This window comes from Ornithodoros turicata, chromosome 7 (assembly GCF_037126465.1).
Source record: "Ornithodoros turicata isolate Travis chromosome 7, ASM3712646v1, whole genome shotgun sequence".
Taxonomy (NCBI): Eukaryota; Metazoa; Arthropoda; class Arachnida; order Ixodida; family Argasidae; genus Ornithodoros; species Ornithodoros turicata.
In genome coordinates this window covers 16315161-16339949 of record NC_088207.1, presented here as the reverse complement: position 1 = coordinate 16339949, position 24789 = coordinate 16315161, and the positions used below count along the sequence as shown (strand labels likewise).

Genomic DNA, 24789 nt, shown 5'->3' with positions numbered 1-24789 from the left:
ACACTATGACTTTCGGGCGCGACCTTGTTCACCTCTAGCTTCGAGCGTAGTTCCATTCTACCAAATTTGGGGCTGTCGAACACTATGGCGTTATTTATTTACAAACAGGGAGAGGTCTATTGTTGGGCATAAAAGAAAACGATCTAAGCGTGTTGCATTCCTCCGCAGGCAACTCAAGGTCTAACTGAACTGCTCGCGCACTGATTGTGTGTCCGAAGTAACTTGGAAGTAACTCCTTCTTTTTGTTAAGTAACTCAGTAACTGCGAGTTAGATTTCATGCTGAAGAACTTTGTTATTAACTTAGTTACATTTAGCACGCGGTAACGTAACTTGTAACGAGTTCTTTTTGACGGGTAACTTCTCAATCTATGCTCAAGACGGCTTGAAGACAGTCATTGGCATCCTCGAACTCAGCGAACCTGTTGTAGCCAACAAAATCATTACATTAATTTGCAAATGTTCCTATACAAGCCCACGGAATTTCACGGTTACGGTTTTAGTCTAGGTATAACGGGCGACTGCGTTTGCTAATTTGTATAATCTCGACCACTCTCGACACCACGCTCCCCGTAAAGGCTTAGTAAACACCACACTGCGGAAGCGGATGCGGTTATTGTCGACTTTTTAGGACAACAACCTACTCGGCTAAATTTGTCGTTCGAAAAGTGCTTAGACAGCAAATACACCAACTTCAATGCCCAGCGCTGCCCCCGCAACCGCAGGTGCTCCGGCGACAAAGATGTCAGCATGACGTCACTCTCTAACAAGAGGAGTGAGAGTGGGAGAGACTGCCTCGCTCAGAGGAGAAACGCGCTGTCACCGCCACCGCGTTCCTTTTCTGAAGGCTAGTGATGGGCCGACAATCAATGAACTGAGTCACTGAATCGCTTGAACTGAGTGAATCGATTCACCTCCCCTAAAAAGATTCGTTCATTGATTCACCTTCAATGAGTGCCCTCAAAAACTACAAAGAAAAAGAGGAAACATTCTGATTTCAAAACATTTGACAGAGGTAGGCACGGCACCATCTCTGAATCTCTGAATGCCAAGTGCAATCACAGCACGCGTCGACAGTGACGTGCGCATGCGCGCACTCGGTGTGGTCGTGCGCTCAAGCGAATCTTAATCAAACGAACGAATCAATTGAATCGGTCTGCACCTTTTCATTCAGTTTGAGTGGTTTGAGTCGTATGAATCACGGCTGGCTGCTGCGCTGATCTCCTCGAGTCGAAGTGACTCGTTTGCTGTGCGTCTTAGATCACTGATTCATGTAGCAGTCCGTTCGCTTCGGACAGTTCGAGTTCGAGGGAGGATCTTTGTATGATTGTGATTGTGCGGCTCACCGATTCATTGAGTGATCCATTTGCGATGGAAGTCGGTTTGGTGGTTCGGTTGTGCGCTCTGCTCGTGGGGCTCACTGAATAGTTTTCCCATCCATTCGCTTCGGGCCGGTCGCTGGGGAATAATTGAACCTCTGTATGCAATAAGGGGATAAGTTGACTTATCCCCTTTTTACTATTTTTGCTGCAATGACATATTCATACCAGTATGTACCTGCCAACAAAAATTTAGGAATGTATTGCAATTTATTGGCCCGCTACAGGAGGGTAAGAAACGGGAAATGCATGCGTGTCAATGGGACAGACAATCAGATCAGGACCCTTTTCTCGGCTTGGGATTTTTCGACTTATCCCCTTATTGCATACAGAGGTTCATTATTCTCCGTCTGCGCTGCTGATTCATGACGTGATTCGTTCTCTTCGGGCTATTCTGGCACTGTTCGTTGGCGCTTCCTGGCGTCGTGATCCACGGAATGGTCTAGCCGCTCCTGATCGTGTGAGTGGGAACAGGGCTTGAATTACTTTGCTGATGGTTGGTGTTCCTTGGCTGATCCTTCACTGGGGATAGATCGGTTCGGCACCTAACGAGTTAACTATCTCATTGAGCGGTCTTGATTATGTAGGAGCCCTGGCGCGTCCGTTCAAAAGTGGGTGCAACCGTTGCCGTACTCGTTCTGAAGCGCTTGGTGTTGGCTAGTCCCCGGCTGAAGTTCGAGGTTGCGGTATGTTCATCGGCGTAAGCTATCTTCTGTCAGCTGCCGGGCTCTCAGCGACGCGTTTGTGCCGGTGGGCGGACTGAATTATCATGCATATGTTTGGACGGCAGGGTGGTCGTGCAGGCTGTGAACTGTGAACGCTAGTATAGGCATATGTCGATTTTCGGAATTACTAGGCATCATTGGTGGCTCGTCCAGGTTCCTGTGTGATACAATACTGGTATATATGACAAGGGCGTGAAAGCAAGTGTAGCTGAGTCGATGAAAGCTCAATGTGCAGGTGGGAACGCAAAACTAAACTGTTCTCTGCAGGTCCGCTTTTTTATTTCGTGTTTCTTCATTTCTTTTGAGTGCCGTGCTGATTTGAGTATGTTATAACAAGCAGAGATAACCACAGCGAAGCCAGGCTGCCGGAAGCGCGCCTCTTGACTGTTTATAATAAATGTGAGGTCACCGGTCACATGACTTGATGCCGTCATCGCGTCACGTGGTGTCGTGACGTCACTGAATCACTGAACGAATCTTTTGAACGAATCACTAAAAAGAACTGAATCAAATGAATCGATTCACTAAAAAGAGTCATTTTGCACATCACTACAGTCAAGGCCCTGCTTCGATATGTGGTGTATTGGAATGAGGGAATGAGAGAGGGAATTACAGCATATTCGCAACATCCGGCATCTCCTCTCGTTATGTATTCCATCGAATAGCACTCAAACTGCGCTGCTATTTCGCGTGAGATTTTCGATACTGTGGCTAGTGATCAATAGAAGGTGGATTTTAAGACACTGAAAAAGTGCATTTCAGGCGCCTAAAATAGCACGAAAACGGTCTCATCAAGGCACGAATTTTCTCCGAATAGGCACGACCAATATTGTACTAGCAACACTGTACGAGCGATGCAGTCAGCATTGGTTGCTTTATACGGTAACATAGCGCTCCATCGCCTGTAATCATCTGCTCAGAAATAATAGGCTTGGAGTGTAACTTCTAAGGCCATTCTTCGGTTGCACTGCAAATCTACACAGCTCTTGAGAGAGAGAGAGAGAAATGGGAAGAAAAATTGTTTGTAGAGAGATTTTGGCGTTCACAAAACCACTATGATTACATGGCAATCATTATTTTGGAATTGAACGACACGCACCGTGCGCACATCTTCTTATTGAAAGCATGCATTGAAAGACATTAGAAAACAAGCATCAATTTCAATGTGTTCCGGCGTGGAATTATATGGCCTGTCATTAGTAATTGTCCTACACGCACAGATCGACGTTGACCGATTTGATAGTGCATGTCTGTACGTACGAGCACGGGTGCTTGCGAGGGTTATCGTCAGGAACAGAAGAAGCGTCACCACCAAAGCTGTACAAACCCTAAGCCGTTATCCTGAAACGTTCGCGGGCGTGCCATGCTGACTCATCAGACCCGAAGTTCATATCACCATATCAGATCATATCAACCCACATGCACTGGGGTAGCGTCCTGTAACCTAAGCGGTGAAGCGAACACTCTAAAAACACTGCACTCTAAAAACAGAACTTCACCGCATCGCACGTTCTGCACCAACCATTGCCACGAATGATAGAGTTATCGCTTCTGATTCCAAAGTGGTAGCGGGGTATACACCTTTTTGTGTCAGTTTGGATACATGATAATTGACACAAAAAGGCGTACGCGTTCCTCTCTCTTCGGGGAATGAAAGGGATAACCCTTCATTCATGGTGATGGTTGGCGCAGAGCGTGCTATGCGGTGAAGTTCTGATGATGATGTTAATGTTGACGAAAAAATAACAGGGAGAACGGTGACACACACTCATGCGCCAACTAGAAGCCTTCGGCAGCAGATCACTCAGTACGGTCAATATTGCTTAACCTTGGCGCAATGTCGCACATCAGCGCTAGGCGCACTCTCGGTAGCTTATGGCTTTTCTCACAGCCACCAGCCTGAACATGGAAAACAACATCCTGGCATGGCCCCTGCGGCGAAGTTCTATTTTTACAGTGTAGGCCGGTGACTCTGAGAAACACCATAAGCTATCGAAGAGTGCGCCTAGCGCTGATGTGCGGCTTTGCGCAAAGGTCCAGCAATATTGGCTGCACTGAATGGTCTGCTGCCGATGGCTTCTATAGTTGGCGCATGAGTGTGCCTCGTTCGCTCTTAAAGCGTTGACAGGTCATGAGTATTGGCTCTACAGTCAGAAGAGGCCGCAACAGTGCGGGTTGTGCACAGCATTGTGTTGCCGAAGCCCAGCCTTTAGCGGTAGTCAAGGCGGCGCTCAGTCACAGTCGACGCAGACGTGACGTGAAGTGACGGCGAAGTCAGCTTGGCATACAGAAGAACACTGCGGGGTCAACCTCGCAGAGGAACGGGCACCGCGTAATGTACTGAAGTGCACTGTTGCGCGGTCAGGGTTGGCATCATTGCTGAGAGATAGGATCGCCTCTCACCTATCGAGAGGTAGCTGGAAACGACTTCAAGGATGCAGTGAGCCGCAGAATCCGCTTTTTCGTTGAGTCCTATTCCCATGTGGTCAGGGATCCATTGTGGAGCAAAGCGGTATCCCCTTCCTTCTAGTGTCTTGTGTACTTTTAGAGTCTCCACAACTACTTGTGCCAAAGGTCCTCGGTTATTCATGCTCCCCGTACACTGCGGTGCCGCAATGGAGTCTATGTGTACTGCCCAGGAAAGTGGTTGGAATTTCAGTACAATCTTCCGTAATATACCAGCTCCTCCGGCATAGTGGTTAGCATGACCGCTTTCCACGCCGAGACAGGAAAGTGACGTGGGCTCGAATCCACGTGCCGGCTGTGCTGTCTGGGATTTTCCTTGGGTTTTCCCGCAGTCCGTCTCAGACGTATGTCCGCACAGCTCCCCCTGAAGTTAAGCTCCCCCATATAGCTACGCGAAAGTGGACGGAGGGCGGTAACCTCGTGAGATGGATTTGTATAACAACGGCCAGCGGAAGAACCATCAGTAAATACCGCGGTATGGGCCCTGTTTCACTAAAGTTTCGTCGGGCGACCGCAGCGCCAAATGCCCTCCTCTAGTGTCGAGCGCCCTTACTAGACGGTCGTGTCCCGCGTGTTCCCTGCCTTACTACCGTACCGGGAACGTCATCTCTTGTCCGGACATCCTTCCTCCATGATTTTTCAGAGCCGCCATGTAGGTGATACATGCCTATGTACGGAAAAACCTCCGGCTACACGACCACGAATGGCGCTGCAGAATACGGTTCGGAGTGCCCCCAAACGTCGTGAAACAGGCCCATGGTTGCTGTATCTTGTGTTCCTCACCATCAGCGTTGTTTATCTCGGCACGAGAATTGGGATTTCATTTTTCTTCCTGATTAGGGCAGAAACACATCACTACTGGGCTGCCGTGTAGGGCCAGGTAACGTCGAAGAAGAAAAGAAAAGGGCATCCCATATTAGGCCTAGGGCCGCGCCCGAGAGTGCCAACAAGAGCTCCGTTTCAGTGATAGTTCGAAATGAGACCGTATCTGTTGAATGATGACAGTTTGTAGAAAGGCACCCTACAACTTTACATGGGGACGTGCCTGCTTGCATAGCGCAAACGGGACAGTTTGAAGAGTTTAGTTGGTGTAAGTTGGTCCTGGAATAAGAGTGAGGGGGCTTTTGCAACAATATGTCTTAATTTTGGAGTATCGATTCATTTCCTCGGGATCTTGTTTATATAATAAGAACCACATGACCCTTTAGCTTCAAGTTATAATCTCTCGACGTTGACGCTCAATGGAAAATGAAGACTGCCAACGCCACAGTGCGGATTAGAAAGGTACCGAACATTGGCACATGCCTTCTGCAAAAAAGAGGGCTTTATCAGTACTATTCGGTGCGGACACTGTTTTCAGTAGAAGCTTCCGGCCTTAGTACGCAGGCATACTTGAAACAGGTAATTGATTCCACTTACTGTTACTCCTCTCGGGAAAATATTTTTTTAGCTTTACAAATGACTCGGCTAAACTGTAATCAGGTAACGGTTACAAACTGCAAACATGATTATGCAGGCATTATCATCAGTTCTTGCGGTTATTCATTGATGTGCACACGTGGCTTGCATTATTATATTTAGGATGTATTATGAGGATGTATGGGATTGTTTATTAGGATGTATTATTATATGCATCCTTCTCCATGAGAGATCGCCTACGTGTGATATATTGCACGCATAAGCACCCCAAAACTGCTGAAAAATAGAATTGCTGCATATTAAGACTTTAAATGTACGTAAACCCTCATATTGCTGCCGAATGGTTAGAAGCTCGCGACGAGGACGCAAGGATACGCGAAGGTGGTATATAAAAGCAATAAATATGCAGTTAGAAGCGCCATATTTCGTGCCGGGTGCCCGTCTTCATAGTGACCCCGAAGTGACATCACCTCCTCTGAAGACACTACGTTTTTCTGCGGATACGACCCCTTCTAACCTCACCAGTCCAGGGAATTGCGCTATAATGTCACAATCGACTTGCGTCCAATTAGAACGCAGGAATAACGCGCTCAGAGGGTCTTAAACATTTTATTTTAGATCTGTGGTAAAGACCAACTCATGCTCATCATTTTATTTTATGATGGCATTCTACGCCGAGACTGGTAGGTGACCCGGGGCGGATCCGGGCGCCATCTGTGCTGTCTGGGTGTTTTCGCCGGGTTTTCCTCAGACGGGCTTCAAGACAAATTGTCGCCACAGTTTCCTGTAAAGTCGGGCCCAGAACCCATGATGTCCCCGAGCAACACGCCGCTCGGGAATAACATCACCCAGTGAGTTCTATAGTGGCAACGTCCTGGAGTGAAGTCACGGGAGGAGAAGCTCCCCAGCACCCATCCGGACCTCCGATGCATTCCATCATCGCCGATCGGGACGCATGTAGCGGAACATCTTCTGTAAACATTGAACACTAGTCACGGCTCGAATCACAATACTATTCACGAGACGCTGCAGTACCACAAAGTACCGCCAGGGCGGTAGCAAATAACCCCTCAACCAGTGGCGGCTGGATGCTTGCGAGAGGCTACGGCGACGCTATAAAGCTGGCGGCGGGGGGGGGGGGAGGTCTGGGTTCACCTTGCCCCTCGAGACACCAACCAAGAAAAGAGTGGCGGTACTTCCAACTGTGGGTAGCAACATGCTCACGGTCGTTTGGGGCCATAGTGTAACATTACGTGGCCAAGGGACTCACTGTGAACAGTGCATCATACTGGGCTTTGCTTGAGGACCACTTCAAGCCTGAAATTAAAGCGAGTACTCAATCAAAGGTCAAAGCATCGTCGTCTGCTCTGCTTTGGCGTGTTCCTGCAGCACGACAGTGCCTTCTCCCCACACGTCGCGTACGACAGCGGAGAAAATCGCAAGTCTGCTTTTCAAATGGGCTTTTCGCCGGGGTAAAATAAACCATTTAGCTATAAACGCAAATTTATATACTTCTGACATGAAGAAGGGTCGCAGAAGGAGCGGCATGCAAAGTAGCAGGTAATACACTGAAACAACTGAACATTGGGATTACATAGTTGCAATTGCAATTTGATTAGGAAAGTTATACAAATTCGCGCACACCAAACAAAATTCAACACAAAACACTTTGAACAAGGTCAGTAAATGATGCTAGCGAGCTGCAATCAACAGCTTGCTGTGGCAAACAGTTCCAAGTTGCGATCGCACGAGGAAAAACCGTGTTCTTTAAACAGTTCGAATGAAAAGGCAAAGGTTCAATGTATTTAGTGTGTTTGTTTCGAGAGCTTCCTCTATTCGTCATCCTAGTGTATAGTGATGCATCAATGCATGACTGACCCGTAATGATTAACCAGAGTGTCTTCAAACGTTGAACTCTTACTCTATTGGTTAACGTGGGAACCGCTACCGATTCGAGCAGCTGCGTGGGTGAATCGTGACGACCTTATCAAAAGAAAAACGAATTGCCTTGCTTTGAATTCGCTCCATCTCCTTAATTTCATACAACAAACAAAATAACAACAAATAAAACCAAAGCTGTACTTTGCAAGTCTAAAATAAGTCTGTGCGTGATAATGTTGTCATATTCTTAGGTCAATATTGCACTGAGGTTGTAAAATCATGTATGGTACTTGGTTCTCTGCAAATTTGTCTTGGGATTGTCATGTGGCATACGTTAAAAGTAGAACATCACTGCACATTGGTCTAATAAACCGCCTACGACATGTCCTTCCCAAAACGCTAAAACGCTTATTTACAATTCACTTATTTTGTCTGTCTTACGTTACTGTTTCTCGGTTTGGGGAACTACAAGCCAAAATAACCTGCATAGTTAATGACTCGCGCAAAAACGGGCTGTTCGAGTTATGGGAAACGTTCCGTATGACTGTCATACCGAACAGCTGTTTAATGTTCTTTGTATTTTAAAAGCAACAACTTCTCGCGACTATTTTTTAATCAAAACCTACTCAGTTGCGTCACGACAAAACAACAGCATCATATTATCTCTATTTTCCCTAGAAAGAGAAGCAACGAGGCACACCCGATATACTGAGGAATGGAAAGTTCCCATTTCTACAACCGGGTATGGCTATCAGTCGCCGTCTCACTCAGTTCCCAGATTGTTAAACTCGTGTAACACGAAGGTGATACATATTAATAGCATCTCAGTAACCGCATTGCGATCAGTATTTCTGAATACTGTATAATATTTATCATGTTAGTGTATACGTCAGGTCTCTTTCTGAACCACTGTGTATTTTCCTTACACCATTACCCTATATGTACCATTAATCAATATGTGTCACTACTATTTTGTGTACTACTATTTGTGACTATACTATTCTTGTGTATGCGTTATGACCAACGCAAGCGTTAGGGGAATGAAACACTCTCAAGAGGCTTTTGTGCAGCTTCTTGGCCATCCCCATGCACATGGCACTTTGTCTACCAATAAATAAGCAAGCCGAAACTGAAGTACGCTCCGCATCCGCCGTACTCACCGGTCCCTGCACAGGCCCCTCAAAGCGTCTCTCGGCGGAGGGGGGGGGGATATGTTTATTAAGAAAAAAAGAAAGGAAAGGTTAGCCAGGCAAAGAGCCGGCTTGCTATTCCGAAAAAAAAAGGGGGAAGGGGCAAACAAAAAAGAAAAGGAAGGAAAAAGAAAAAGGGGGATCGAAACAGAGGAAAGAAAGAAAAACAAAAAGCAACAGAAAGAAAGGAAAGGGAAAGAAAACAAGAAACAGAACGAAAGGGAAGGAAAAGAAAATAAACAAAAAGAAAGGAAAGGGAAAGAAAACAAGAAACAAAAAGAAAGGAAAGAAAGGAGAAACACAAAGAAAGAAAAGAGAAACAGACGACGACCTGAAAGCAGCGGTGCATGTCTGGCTCCGTAGCCAGTCACAGGATTCTTTTTCCTTCGGCATCCATGCATTGGTGAGGCGTTGCCGCATATGTCTATAGAACGCTGGGGCGGGGATACTGAAATAAAGGGCTTTTTACAAAGGCTCTGATATTGTGTACTTAAAGGTAAATTACGCTGTGTTTTTGAGTCTATCTCGTACCATCGTATCATATTTTCTGAAAGTGCGCACTATAACTAGTAGCGATCCTAGCCAGTTCTTCACGAACACTTTTCACAGCACCGTGTCTAACTAAAACCGCGAGTCGGCAGGCTTTAAGCTTCCGAATGGTGTGGACTAGCAAGACAAACTGTGCTGTGCAGAATCTGCGTTTCGTAATCCAACCTGGGATACGCCAAGAGTCTCCGTGCTTCTTCACCGGCACTAAACGTGTCCACTAGCGGCATTCAAAGTGGCTCAAAACACTGTTTCACTCGTCAAGCAGTAATCACAATTTTCGTGTGCGATCTTGCATGAACGCTCATCAACCGCAGTCCGACTCCGTGACATTTCAGCTTGTGGCAACGGAAAATGAGCCTAATCGTCGCGTCAAGCCCGTAATTTTATGAGGAAGTACGGTAGATTATCCGCGAATATTATCCTAATATTGCGCATGTTCTCGAATGTTACTCCTGAGTTAGCTACGTTTATTGTATTAGTTACGTTCATATAATTAAATATTATTCGCATACGTTGTTATCTGAACTTGCAGCGTGCCGAAAGCTGATCAGGCGCTTTTCCCTGGAGAGTCACTGGAACACATATGCGACGCACCATGGAGGACACGGCTGTGCAGCTGCTTCAGAAGGATAAGGTAGGCAGAAACATCGAACGCATCACGCGTGTGGTTGCGTTATCTGCTTCTCTCACAGGAGGCGTGTTCCTGTCAGACTGTCCGGCATCAGCGTCAGTGACGACAGCGACCTGTCTTCCCCTAAGACTTTGGGCACGAAGACGCAGCTCTTCGAAAACCGTTATCTGCACCTGCTTAACAAGTAACGTATACCCTATTCATCTCTGCAGTGCCAACATCACCTAGATACAAAGCCTAATCGCTTAAGCGATGTGACGTAACAATTAAGAGTCAGCCAATCACAACTGTGCTTTCAGCGTCCGTAGCTATGGAAACGATCTGCCATCAGCCGCATGAGCGGCTACTGGTAGCCACAGAAAGACTGTGGTTTTAAGGGGTACAGAGGGCCATCCAAAATATTCTTCGTTTATCTAATGAAAGTATATGCGTCAATTTGCCGAACACCACAAAAGGTTTTGATGCATGCAATTTTTTTTTCAGAAAAAAACAAAAAATACAAGCGTACATAAACCATACATAAACACAGCCGCGCTCGTGCACTCCGCAGCTGACTAGCAGACGACATTTCTCTGAACCAATCAGCGAGCGCGGACGGTGTGTCGTCACAACAAGGTCACAGGCTTGTACTGCTCTCCAACACCGTTGCCCACGGTCGCTTTCTGCGGCGTACTTTAAATTCGATTTCTGCGATAGTCATAACTCTGTCGGGTGAATTACTTCTCATGGTGCATTTTGCTGACCTACTTAACAGTGTTACAGAAAGAAAACAGGGTGTTAAAAATGACTTCTGTGCTACTTCAAAATCGGGTCTGCGGCGATTGGCTGCTGCGATTGGCTGACTTTATACGTCTACGTGTGAGAGAGCGAGAGGAGGCATTAAACGGGCATTCAGTATCTGAGTGGTGTTGGCAATCCTGTCTAATACCCAGGCTGTCACGCGGGCGCTCTTCAATGGCCATTGAAACGAATGGCCATTCAACATGCGTGTGACGTGTCAACCTGGCAGGTAACATTGCATCCCTTGCTCCTTGAGAAGTTGACGCGTTATACGGTTGGTAGCGCTGCGAACATATTCAATGGCCATTGGTTTCAACGATAATCGAAGACCGCCCTTGTGACAGCCCAGGTATAAGCCCGTTTAGCGCTCGGAAAGGTATTTTCGATGCCATTCTCGTGGGTGAGAAACATTTCGTCTCTGCCGTCTGGCGCTTTGTATCAGTCTCATAAACATTCAGAGGCGCGTGCACGCACTCATACTGACTGCTGCAGACTTGCGGTGAGTCTCCCTCCGGTCTAGGACAATGTCCATTGCCGCGATTTTGCACACTGAAAAAAATAATAATCATGAAACAATGGGCCGGCATGCAAGACCTAAGGTTATTGTTAATGAAACCCTGAAATCGTCTCTGGCAAGGCATATGCCTTGTCAGGCGCTGATGTTCCTTAAGTGGCATTTAGTGAGACTAAGCAGCTGATGTTCAAAGCAACGCGATATCGTTTGAAGCGAGCAGTTACCAAAAGGCCTCCAGAAGAAAGCTTCACTGCATAAACCGCTTCTTGCCAAGAATCATTAGCAACGATTGCGAATATAAAATTGTCCCCACGTTGTTTTGTTATGCAGGGTGTTCTTTTATCCGTTACCGATTAAAAAGCTATGAGACCGGGCCCTGACGTCATTTTTGCGGACGCGTTACGGAGGCAGGCGGGCGTCCTGCGGCAAAGGGCATGTAACTACTGGACGACTAATTACCTGAAATTCATTAATTAAACTCTTTGAATAGATGTTTTCGCGAAGATGCGAGACACTAGAATTGGGGGCGACCATTATTTGAATCCCCCTTCATTCTGAGAAATCCTGAAACAAGCACGTACTTTGAGACTCTAAACTTTGGTATGCAAATGAGGCGAAACCAAAACTACGCACTTGTCGAGCGCAGGAAGGACGTCGTGTCGGCTTATTGAGCCGGGAAAACGGTGGTGCTGGTGGTGGTGGTGGTGATAGGGCTTGCCGTTGTCGGCCTCACGTATGTGGGCAACGTCACGACTGACGCCCTGGGGGAATGTGCGTCCTGGGCCGACTTCTAAGGGAACTGTGCCGACATATGTCTGAAAGCGTCTGAGGAAAACCCAGGAAAAACCCCAGACAGCACAGCCGGCACCGGGATTCGAACCCGGGTACCTCCCATCTGGACAACAGATCAGCGTTTATCCCAATCAGCTCGATCGCTCCAAAACACGTGGTCAACCGACGCGAACACCTTTTTCTTTTTCTTTTTTACGTTGGAGAAGTGCGTGGTCCTGATTTCGCCTCATCTCCATACGAAACTTCATGGCGATTTACATCTCAAAGTATGTGTTTGTTTCGGGATTTTTGAGAAAGAGGGTGGAATTAAATAATGCTCGCCTAATTGAAATAGTTAATATAATTAATTTTAGTTACTTAGTCGTCCAGTAGTTACAAGCTTTTTACCTCTGGACTTCGGCATGACAGCGTACACCGCCCACAAAAATGGCATCAGTGCTGCTCTCACGGCTTTCCTTTTCTTTTTCTTTTTTTCATCTGTAACGGAGAAATAAAGTGCACGCATGGTGTTTTAGCCGATGTCATAAAAACTTGTATTACAAATCTGCTTGCCTGGGCACGATACGGTCGACGCTGTTTATCTCTGAGGAGATTCTCCCTTCGGAGCACTTTTATGAAATTTAATTCGCGAGAAATCGAAGTTTCCCCGATTGAACTCCGAACAAGCTCACGCTTTTTCTAAAGGAACATAACGCGCATGCCGGATTGGTCCCATTCTATTGCAAAATACGCAATAGCCGAAAAAAAAAAGCGAAAACCATGGTTTCGAGGCGCGCAAATTGCCGGCTGCGCTGAGATCTCCGAAAGAAGCGATGCAAGGAGACCATGTACCTGCCCTTTCACTTTTTCTTTTCCAAGTTCCTTCTGATAACGGCAGAATGCCAACTCAAAGTTATCTGATAACAGCGAGGCGGAAACAGTAAGGGCTGGTGGCGGTTTCTCTTCCGGCTCGTCTTGCATTAACTTGACAGAGATGAGAGCTCGGCTGGCGATTTGCGCGCTCCGGTACGAGGATTTTTCCCCGGCTACTGCCAAAAGAGTAGAAAACGTATTGTGCAATGCAATGGGGCAAATGTGACGTGCGTTTTCTCTTGCTGTCCAAAAAGAAAAGAACAGTTGATCTGGCAAATTTCGGAGATCAATTGGAGAAATTCAATATCTCGCGAATTGAATTTGATAACAGTGCTCAGAAACGATCGAAAATCCTCCACAGATAAACAGCGTCGACCCCATCATATTCAGACAAAAATATTTTAATACGATTTTTAGCACGTGTGGTGAAATAATCTGTATACACAAACACATACCTTCCTAAACTATAATTGCATGGCACAAATAGCGTTACAGAAATGTCCGACGATGCATAGCCTCGAAGTGCCTTTTCCCTTCTGATAGTTGGTTTTAGAATCGCCTCTTCGCAAAATCGTGTCGGCATCTTTAGAGAACGGCCTGAGCGTGCGATATTCGATGCTATAGATATAATAGCTGTTCCCCGCATGTATTTTCTCACTGCAGAGGACGACCGCGGAAGCACAGCATTTTCGGGAAACGCAAAGACAGCGCTTCGAACTGGGATAATTTTCTCCGCGGAGACAGACACCAAAGGCCGGTCGCCAAGCATACCCTTCACAGGTAAGGAACAGTAATCGGTCGTTCATTAATTTACCGCCAATGGAAAATCCAAATGAAACTCGACCGTCGTGTTGAACGTGCTCACATTACTGACTGTTGATTTGTCTCATCAGTCTGTACTATTAGCGTTCCCAGGTGAAAAATGTCTGCAATCCCAAGTGGTTCATGAAAGGATTTCCACTTGAAACCACTTACGTACAGCTTGGGACAAAAGTTTACGGAACATCGGGTTGTCGCATTTCTCCATTGGAGCGACACCCTAGCAGGAAGGAGGAGTGGACATACATACTGAGAGATGGATATAGTAGCCGGTCACCCGTTTCTTATTCGAGCTCTTCCTGATAGCTAGCAGGGGGCCGTATCGATAATGAAATACGCAAGTGCCGTGTTCCGTAAACTTTTGTCCCAAGCTGTACAAAGTGGTTCAAAGTGGTTTCAAGTGGAAGTCCTTTTATAAACCACTTGGGATTGCAGACATTTTTCACCTGGATTTGGAAAAGGTTTCGCCTTTTTGCGGTTTGTATGTTTGTCTGTCTCTGCCTCACCCTGCGCTTCCTTAACGAACGACTAGTGAGCCAGTATAGGCGTCTGCTCCAGGCACCCTTTCAGTTTGGGAGACGTGGTCTTTCAGCATGTCATATGCGTAAATTAAGTGCTCTTTGCTCGCAGGTATTCATGATTTATACTCGACGGATGAAATAGCACGTACATGGGCCAGTTGTCGATGCTGCTCCGATGTCCTCATCACTATTCTTAATCTCATGCGAGAAATCATGTGCGTATCAGAGGCTCCGACTGTCTAGCTTTGCCCTCCCACGTGAAAAATCCTGGCAGCACATCCTCTATATAACGACGTTTCGTGTCTTGTACCGCCACGGAAAGTATCCTGGGACGGATGTTGGCGAAGTAGGTCGTCTTAGTCGGCTACAGTCAAGTGGGCAACGTCGCGACTATTGCAGGGGGATCGAGCGTCCTGGGCCGACTTCACAGAGAACTGTGCCGACATATTTGTCTAAGGAACATCCGGGTGAACCACTCCACACAATACAGCCGGATCCCGTAGCCATTGAAGTCACGTACCAAGCAGCCAATCTTGATGCCTTTCACGTTGCGCTTTCAGAATTGAATAAAATGAAGGGCGAATTCTTCTCCTTTGCTATGTTTCAGTACACGGGTGCACCACGATATCCAGCGTTCAAAATCCCAGATCTCAAAATCTACAATGACGAAATCCCCAATTGCGAATTCAAAGCTTATACCTGCGAAGTCTGAGAATGACCGTATTTCAGAGTACGATATCACCGAGCAATGTGCCAGCTTCGCCACTTCTCGATCGAAGTTGCTTTAGCTAATGAAAATGAACTGCACATTTTAGCGACGGTTAGGCTTAGCAGGACGGACGCGCTGCAGCAACACAAAACCAAGCAGCGTTGGTTTGTTTATGGCCACGGAAGACTTATATACTACTGCTGTAGTGACACCAAGGATAGTTTGTTGACTACAGGTCCTCGCGCGTCCGTCATGTGCCTGAAAATACAGCTCCCGAAAAGTCGTGACGCAAAACTGCGCGACCCGTTGTGCACTCTTTCGTGCATGTCTCGCGCCCTCTGTATGATAAAGGACGCACACAGACAAGAGCTTTCCCCCACCCCGTCCCCCATGTACCTGTCAGAAAGGAAAACCGTTCGAAATCCGATTAGATGTAAGTGCATCCCCCGCCTGGATATACTGGATACCATAGTGGATACCAAACCCTTAAAGGAGTATGGAAGTGGCCCCCAAAATGTTTTCTGTTTTCTGCTGCGACGTCTTCTGCAACGAATCAATTGAGCTCCTGCGAAAGAACGATGAGCGCAGGTAACCTACAGAGCGCGCGAGGCTCTGTTCCGCACACTTTTCAAAAACCCTCTCCACGTCCAAAGAGCGCATCGGCGAAGCAGAAGACGTTGAGACGTATCACGGGCTCCGGCACGTGACCAGTGACGTCCAATGGCACAGCTCAAGTACGTATAAACGGAGCGTGAGCCGAGAAGAAAAAACAAAAAGAAAAGGCCCTGATCAGTTTCTACGTCACGCGGGGCCCGTGTCTCTCGTCCGCGACTGCTTTTTTTGACTGTCTCTTGTATATTTTATTGCACAGTGACAATACGTTACAGAGCGAAAATATTTTGCATGGTGACTTCTTGTGCACGGCTTCGCAGATGAACAGGGTTTCGAGTCGTGTTAAATGTCACTTCCATGCTCCTTTAATAATGAGAACCCCGGGAAGGTCGCTGACACGGGTCCCGTCAGTTAAGCGTCTGTCCACGAGAATTAACTTCCGTCGACAAGGAAACACAAATGGAGATCACCATGCGGGTGCGATTAGACCCATATACACGCGGACTTGGTGCTACACCAAAAATGTGTCACGCTTTGTTATCTCCTAGGTACCTTCACAGCGGCTCCTACGGGGCAAGCTGCGGTTTTCTACTCGATGTGTTTAGAAAGCGTGTTGTGACAACGTTTGGTGTGCATTCCTTCCTCATGTCGTTCACTTGTGCCAATGTCTATCAGCAATTCTCAGTATCGGCGAGGTGGCGCTCCAATGCCCCCATACATCCCATACGCGCAGTCCAGTTAAAAAAAGACGGGAAAACGTAATGTGCTATACTATGGAATCGTTCTGTGCAGCGTAACGGAGAACAAAGAGCCTAAGGACAGCCATCTGAAAGTACCAGGAAGTTGTTTCGGTGATGACCGCATCAAGCATTTCATCGACGAAGAAGAAGACGAATGCAATTCCAAGATATGACTGAGAAACCGCTGCGGGTCATTGAATGTTTTTGATTCTTGATATTCCATCGTCAAAACCATCGTCCATCCCCATCCTGTAAAGATAAATAAATTGCATTGACACATTGTAAAACTTCGTTGTGTTGTTTGCGTGTTGCGAAGAAAACGCAACACAAAGAACCAATCTACAACCTCAGAACCTCATGTAAACTGTCGGTGAAATTGCTCTTTTCCTCAGGTAACATTGAGCAAATATTCGTGTTCTGAATCGAGATCTTTTCACAATAGAGAAAGAAACGAAAGTATGTGAGTAAGCTAGTCTACAGATGGGAAAATAGGAGGCATGTATACAACGAAGGTCGCAAGACAACCACACCAACCGTTATTTAGTGTAATTCCTAAAACATACGCAAGGAAAGCAGCAAGGACTATATGCCTACCACATTAGCCCTTCCGCTAGTTTCTAGGTATTCCTTTAGGAACCTCCGGTGCCTACCATGTGATTGCGTTTGTTGTCGTAACGAACAACACATGTGAGCACTATTACCCAACGAGTATATGTCGTGATAGAGGTCGATATGTGGTACCCGTAGGTAGCGATCACGTAGTATCGTTAAGCGCTTACGTGATGATTATATTCTCTGTTGCTAGGCGTCACTTCCATTTCTCGGTTTTTTGCCCTTCAGTGTCCTTATTACAAGTTGGTGAGGATTTGCTTATTGCAGACATCTCAAAGAAAACCATGAAAAGGTAACTGGATTGGAAACGGGAACGGTTTTATACCGGAAATATACGAGGGTGGTTCCATAAGTTTCCTGCCCGAGGTAGAAAATGCACGCGAATTTGAAAATGCGATTAAGGACGCGTGGCGCCATCTGTTGGAGGACCGGAGCACCACCCTCAACCCTCTCGATACTTTTGTCGGTTGGAGAGCGGCATTTCAAAGAGCCAGGGTGCACTCTTCAGTTAAAATGGAAAAAATCGAGTACCGCGCTGTGATAAAATTCTTGACAAAAGAGGGACTTCCGCCTAAAGAAATTAAAGCGCGACAGGACAACGTGTACAGGGAAGCCTCTACACGTACACAGCTCGTACACAACGGTAAAAGGCTGGGCTAAGCAGTTTCGACTGGGGCGAGAGTCCATTGAAGATGATCCACGCGATTGTCGTCCAGTGGAAGTGGTGACACAAGAAAATTTGTCTCTTGTCGAGGAGGAAGTGCTGAGCGACAGGCGTCTGAAGGTGAAGGAAATCTCAGAAAGGCTGGGGCTTTCCAAAACAACCGTTTTTCTCATCATCGGCGAGGGCCTTCACATGAAAAAGGTCAGTGCGAGATGGGTGCCACGACTTCTCTCATCAGTTCAAAAGCAACAGCGCGTCGTCTGTGCCAAAGAGTTTTTGGAGCTCTGTCAAGAGAACGAAGAAGAAATATTGAAGTCAATTGTCACAGGGGATGAGATTGTGTTGCTCTACTATGATCCCCTTTCGAAAAAGGAGTCGATGAAATGGCGCAAACCTGAGAAGCACCCCCAAGAAAAGCCAAGGTCACACAATCCACAAAGAAGATCATGGCAACAATATTTTGGGATTGTCACGGGATCTTCCTCATCGACTTGAAAGGGAGGAACACCACAGTGAATGCGACTTATTATGCTTCACTCCTGCACCGACTGCGAGACGCCATCAAGGAAAAGAGGCGCGGCAGGTTGAGTCGAGGTGTCTGGTTGCTCCAGGACAATGCCCCTGTCCACACGGCTTCTGTTGCCAAGGCTGCACTGAAGGAGTGCGGCTTCGAAGAAATCCACCACCCACCCTACAGTCCAGACTTGGCACCGAGTGACTACTTCCTGTTCTCAAACTTGAAGAGGGATCTCAGAGGACTGAGGTTTCAAAACGATAGTGAGGTGCAAGAGGCAGTTTTCCAGCATTTTGCGGACAAAACTTCGGACTATTTTTTCAAGGGTATAACAATGCTGGTTGAAAGGTGTCAAAAGTGCATCGAAGTTAAGGGTGACTATGTCGAAAAGTGATACACTTGTTTCGTCTCTATGACTATTAAAAGTTGGTCGGGCCGGAAACTTATGGAACCACCCTCGTAGCGGGTAACAGAAACAGATATCGCACACTCGGAACACCTGAAACAAAAAACGGAAACGGAATAATAGGAAAGTAAAATAAAATTGTTAGTAAAACGGAAAATAAGATGTGGTAAGAATACGGATACTGCGTGACCAGAATTATTAAAATCATTTACCGAATCATTTAGATGAATTTAACTGAACGACTGCACTGAAGTTAACTCAGGAAGTAAAGCTAAAATAAGCTATCAAACTGAACCGTACAAGTATACAGGGTGTCACTGAAAACGCGTCATCGAATTCTAATAAAAAAAACTACGCCACCTAGAATCACGTGGTCAACGGCATTTGTTCTTACTAGGATTTTTGCCACCTCCTGATGTGCAGGTCACGTAACCTAAGTTTAGTTATGTAAACGTTTGCGATGTGAACTCGGAAATTTGCCAAGTAAGGGTCACTTTTTTACCCCACCAATGTGGAGAGCTTGCCGAATTTACTAATCTATTAATGAAAATTGACAGGGAGATTGAGGAGCTATCATAGCGGAAAAAATAGCCGAAAATCATCATCATCGCGGAGAATAATGAACTACGAATTTTTCAGCGAAATGATTGTCAGTCTGACGAAAGGAGGTTGGAAACCCAGCCCACACCGGCATGGCAGAAAGAGATAACACAGACATAGCTCATCGTGTCCGGCTTCGTTTGGGACGATACCTTCCCTTCCTTACCTTCACGATAAATCGTGAAAATTAAAAAACCGCCGCTGCCTAATCGGCTATACATGTGTTCCAGCTACTTTCCTCAGATAGCGACACGGTCGAAAGCGGCGTCGCAGAGAACTAGTCTGCATTCAGTTCCACATGTTCCGAAAGGAAAGTAGCTGGAACACAGGTATAGCCGATTAGGCAGCGGCGGTTTTTTAATTTTCACGATTTATCCGCAGAGAAACTGAGCAAGTCGCAGTATCGACATACAATTTTGGGGCATAATACGTCCTCTAACATCTACTTTAGCTTTCCGACACTGTTCTTATTTGTTTTATCTTCGTTACAAACCCCGAAGTTTATCTTGGCGAACCCTGTATAATGGACTCTGTACATCACTGTTCCGTCTCCATTTATATTGTTTTATGCCTGTCTGTTCCTTTCTAATTTCCCGCAGACGAAACTTCTGTTCGGTGGTCCCGTGTCCTCGTGCCATAGCATAGCTGATCGCGGGCTGCGTGTTTGAGACCCATGGTATAGGGCATCGTGGGTCTGCTCTTGCATGGACAGAAGACTCCAAACCCTCGCCCCTGAGACTAGGGTGAAGAATCTCCGTCCTTGATAATAATAATTGGGTGTTTACGTCGCGAGACAACTGAGATCATGAGCGACGCCACAGCGGTCGGTCTGTGGATTGCTTTTGCCCACCTGAGGGTTCGTATTTAACGTCACTCGCGGAAGACGGCGTGCCTAAGCAACTTGTACCCTGCCACCAAGTTGCTGGCGTCCTCGGCCGGGTTCGAACCCGCGATCTCGGGATCAGAAGGCGAACACGCTACCAACTGAGCCACCGAGGCCGGTAATCTCCGTCCTTGGGGCGCCGTACTAGGGTATAAGTGGGTTAATGGTGAATGCATGTTTACATCGGCGCCGACTAGAAAGAACAGAAGTGGTAGGGAGTATATTGTGAGTTTCAAGACATATGCAACATGATGTGAGGAAATATAGACAAAGACGCAGTGAAAATGCAGAGAAAGAAGTGATGAATATTTACAGGAACATCTACATAAGTTATCCGCCGGAGTAAACATTTCACCTTATCCGACGGTATCTTATATCGGCACAATTATTCTCCCGACGGCGCACGACGTCTTCTGGCCGCGCCTCCCAGCGTTCTCCAACAAATTACTACGTTCCCTCCACGACGCCGTGACGGCCGGCCACGTCGCTTTTTGAAGACATATGACCGTGTCCGCAAGCGCTACTTTTGACGACAGATGTCTAGTAATGTTCACCGGTACGTCGACGCCTGCCTCGTATGCCAGCGACGAACCTGTAGTAGTTCATTTATTAATGCCAGTTGAGTGGATGAATTTGAACTTATGCGTAATACCCGCGTCTGTCACGTGGGAACTTGAATATACCATCTTTTATGCGTAATTTAATATGGCCTCTCGACCTGACGCTCTTCCTTCAATCTACTGGAGGAGGAGGAGGAGGAGGAGCGTCGTTGGAAGGAACCCGAGAGGTCTGCCTGCCTGATTAGGCGGCATGTTTCTCGGGAAGGGAAAGGTGGTGGAGAGGAGGAGAGGAAGGGGTGAAGTGGAAGACCGAGCGGAATCCGCTCGGGGGGAGGATAGCTGCGTCCATGGGCCGACTTCAGGGGAACTGTGCCGGCATACGCCTATTACACATCTGAGGGAAACCCAGGAAAAACCCCAGACGGCACAGCCGGCCCGCGGATTCGAACCGCGGACCTCCCAGTCTCCAAGCGCACGCGTTACCGCTGCGCCACCGGAGCTGGTCTTCAATCTACTTTTGCTGGATACCCCGGTTTTCTGCGGTAACTGTTCCACGTAGTGGGATCACGAAAATCCCTCCGCTGAATATTTCGGAAACGGCAGACGCTGCCCGAAAACTTCCGTTTTGTATACGTCTTCGAGACATCCGCGAAGCCTAGCTTTTAAGTTTTACTTCGAATGGTTTCGCCAACTGTGTCATACTGCTCGATCGGGATATCCAGGGCAAGATACTATAAAAAAAAGCTGTGTCTGCACTTCATTTGTTCCCAGCAATTAATTCCCATCAGTTTACATACTACTTGCGGATTATAGTGCTGCAATACGCTCTTTCGCTCAGTTTCTGGCTTGCACTACGTGTTCATCCGCCTGATTCACACACAGGGGTGACGGGAAGTTAAAGAGCAGCTCTCAAGAGGTGCATCGATATTCCTTCACTACATGGCTAGTACACAGCTAGCGGTACATTCGTCCATAAAAACACACCATCACGGCGACCTAACGGCAGTTACGAGCGCTGTGTGGCAGTCGGGAAGAGAAGAAGGGTCTAGGAGAAGGAAATACCTAAGCGGTCTCTTGCGACTGTTTCTTATTGAGGGCCAGATGTCTGAGTGAAAGAGTGCATTGCTGCTACTCTGCGCAAAAAAATATGCAAACATAGACACTAACATGTCTAAGGCCCTGTTTCACCAACGCTGGTTAACTTTGAACCGAGATTAAGGGTTGCTAAAACTTGAAGTTAACGCTCAATTCTTTTTAACAAATGTTAGTTGGTGACGTGATGAATGTTTCAGTGACAATAACGCCCTTTGCCGAAGCAGAGTATGCGTTAAATTCAAATTATGGTACCGTTGATCTCGGTTGAAATGTTCGTCGGCTTTGGTGAAACCTAGCCTAAAACAAGTTTCATTTTCTCTGGAATAATTTTCGCTGAAGGTGAGTTTTTTATTTAATTAATGAACGTGTTCGAATGAGCCACTCACTGCTCAGCTCTTGGCTGATATTTCAAGGATGTTTTCGAGAAAGAAATGCTTCCCACAGCGCCAACCGTTTCCCAGAGCTGCTAGATTTGTGCGAAACACACGGCAGACGTGCTTGAAAAGAAGAAGAGGACCCCTGTCAATGGCGCAGTAGACCAACGAAGATCTCCCTTGTTGTATCAAGGTGTCAGATATTGTGAGGAACAAAAGGGACGTTATAAAAGATCGCCGGAGCTTGGAGGCATTGCAGCAACGATGCCAAGGTGATGTACACGTCACAGAGAGTGCATTTACGTTAAATGACACATGTCCACTAAACATACAGTTTACCGGAACAATGCGCCGTCAAAGCTTGTCGTCAAGTCCCAACATGACAACACCGAAATATAAAGTGCCCAACTGCGACCGGGTTTATATACCGCTCTTATGTCAATCCTTTGCGCAAAAGAGGGCTTCCACAGTCGTTTCTACTTCCGCTATCTTTCCAACTGAGCAACGGGCTGTGCTCTTAATATGGAAATGAAATAGCTCCCGTGGCACTGAGGAGGCGGCGAGTTTAGCCGGTTTAGATTAGGTTAGATCAGTTTAGGTTAGGTTAGGTTAGTTTAGTTTAGGTTAGGTTAGGTTAGGTTGGGTTGGGTTGGGTTGGGTTGGGTTGGGTTAGTTTAGGTTAGGTTAGGTTGGGTTAGGTTAGGTTAGGTTAGTTTTTCAGGGGCAGACACGCAGACACCCCCCTCACATCAGACTGCGTGTTCTTAGCAGTCGTTTGCATACATCGCTTGTATGTTATTTTCGTATTTAACTTTTAAGAATAAATGCCGTAGGTATTGCTCATTTCGGTTTATTCGCGATAAATAATCCAACGGACATTCGTACAAATGGAATTTTCTGACTTTACGCTTTGCTACTTATTCAAAAAATGCATCAGTCACACTGCTTAATACATCCAAACAACCCATACTGATGCAAACATACCTGGCACTAAGAAATATACACGTATTCCCTTGAAGATGGGCTTCCAGTCAACATGCATCACATTTTCTATAGCTTTGTGCACAATTAGTAAGGTGAGCGCAAGACTGCGGAAATAAATATCACGGACGCAAGATTTCCAGATAATTTTCGCAGAGAAATTCCAGAAAAGCCACATTTTGTTTGTATTGCACGTGTAAACAATACAGGTTGAATGCGCCAATATGAAGTATTTCTAGATATTGCTACACCATTCCAATACGTTTTTATGAGCCACTTCGAATCCTTATACAGCAAGTCACATGTTTTAAGGCACTGGCGTTTTTAAGGCGAAACATGCAGCACTCGGTGTCATTCCGTACATAAGCGCCATGTCACACCGCATGAGGAACCTTTCGGCGATATCTGTTCTTTTCCTCACCATCCTCACCATCGTAAAGCATCAGAACATTACGCAAAAGGTGAAGACGCCACTTCGCTGCCTGAGAAAAACATCAGCACCGCTTCAGTACCTCTCGATTGCGTGCGGTGCACGAAAATCAAAATTCTTGATCGCCAGTATGCATCATGTCTGGGTAATGCGTTTTTCACACACAACTTTTCGACCCGTTTTCGCACCTTATTGGACGTCGTTGCCAGACAGCTCAGCGCCACGTGCCTGAGGTGCTGCTTACGGTACGATCTTATAAGCTTATAAGATCTGTACATATATGATATAGCAGCTGATGATGTGAGGCACGATAATGACATTCAGGAAGTGGTCGTCCAGTTGATTTTTCTTGTTACAGAGCAAAAAGAAGCCACTGGATATTAAACGACATGTGTTAGACGTATTTTGAAATAATCCATAACGCCCCGTCGAAGTTGCATACATGCCATATAATTCTTGCCACGTTGCCCCGTTAAAATACAGGGACCTGAGTGAAAGCACCGAAACGTCTCGGGCAAGCAAACGTAAGTTGAACAGCCATCTCTACCATGTATTACTGAAATCAAAGTGTGTCTACATCTGTCCTTGTAGGCAGTACAACAGAGGAGAAGTTCATGGCAGACGGCAACCCCAGTGAGTACAAAGGCAACGTTTGCAATGTTCTTTCAAGTCCTAAGGACTGGCCTCTTTTGCTATAGCAATGTGTTCCCAAGAGATATACGGTGTGTATCAACGAACTGCTAACATATTCTAACGCCGCAAAGGACACTTTAATAATGTGCGACCTTGCATAACATCCATGGCAATGAGGCGCGCTTTTTCACTCTTGAACAGTCGAACCCTGAGACACGAACAGTCGAACAGTCGATCGGAAATGTCTGGATAGTGAAAGATTCCTGTAAGTGAAATCCGACAAGAGAGGAGACCTAAGGCGGATTTAGGATCTTTCTGGGTCCCTACCTTGCACAGCATCCTACTACACTACTTAAGGGCAATTGAAACTCTACGTAACGACAGAAATTGAGAACGGGGTCAGGACATCCCCCCCCCCTAGATCCGCCTCTGGAGGAGCTATCCGTTGTTAACCAGACAT

The 24789-nt window shown here is 46.5% G+C and overlaps 3 long non-coding RNA genes across 3 annotated transcripts in view; 2 read left to right on the top strand and 1 right to left on the bottom strand.

Moving 5' to 3' along the window:
• Positions 1-10123: 10123 nt before the first annotated feature.
• Positions 10124-16751, top strand: LOC135400245 (uncharacterized). Its single transcript, XR_010424562.1, has 4 exons — positions 10124-10241; positions 10300-10422; positions 13840-13956; positions 16630-16751. It is a non-coding gene; the product is annotated as an uncharacterized LOC135400245 (long non-coding RNA).
• A 14-nt stretch (positions 16752-16765) lies between these two features.
• Positions 16766-24789, bottom strand: part of LOC135400246 (uncharacterized) — a 146880-nt gene continuing 138856 nt past the window's right edge. The window contains exon 3 of the long non-coding RNA XR_010424564.1: positions 16766-16826. This is a non-coding gene — a long non-coding RNA (uncharacterized LOC135400246). The remainder of the gene's footprint in view (positions 16827-24789) is intronic.
• LOC135399589 (uncharacterized) lies at positions 22438-24332 on the top strand. Its single transcript, XR_010424355.1, has 3 exons — positions 22438-22557; positions 24180-24220; positions 24288-24332. It is a non-coding gene; the product is annotated as an uncharacterized LOC135399589 (long non-coding RNA).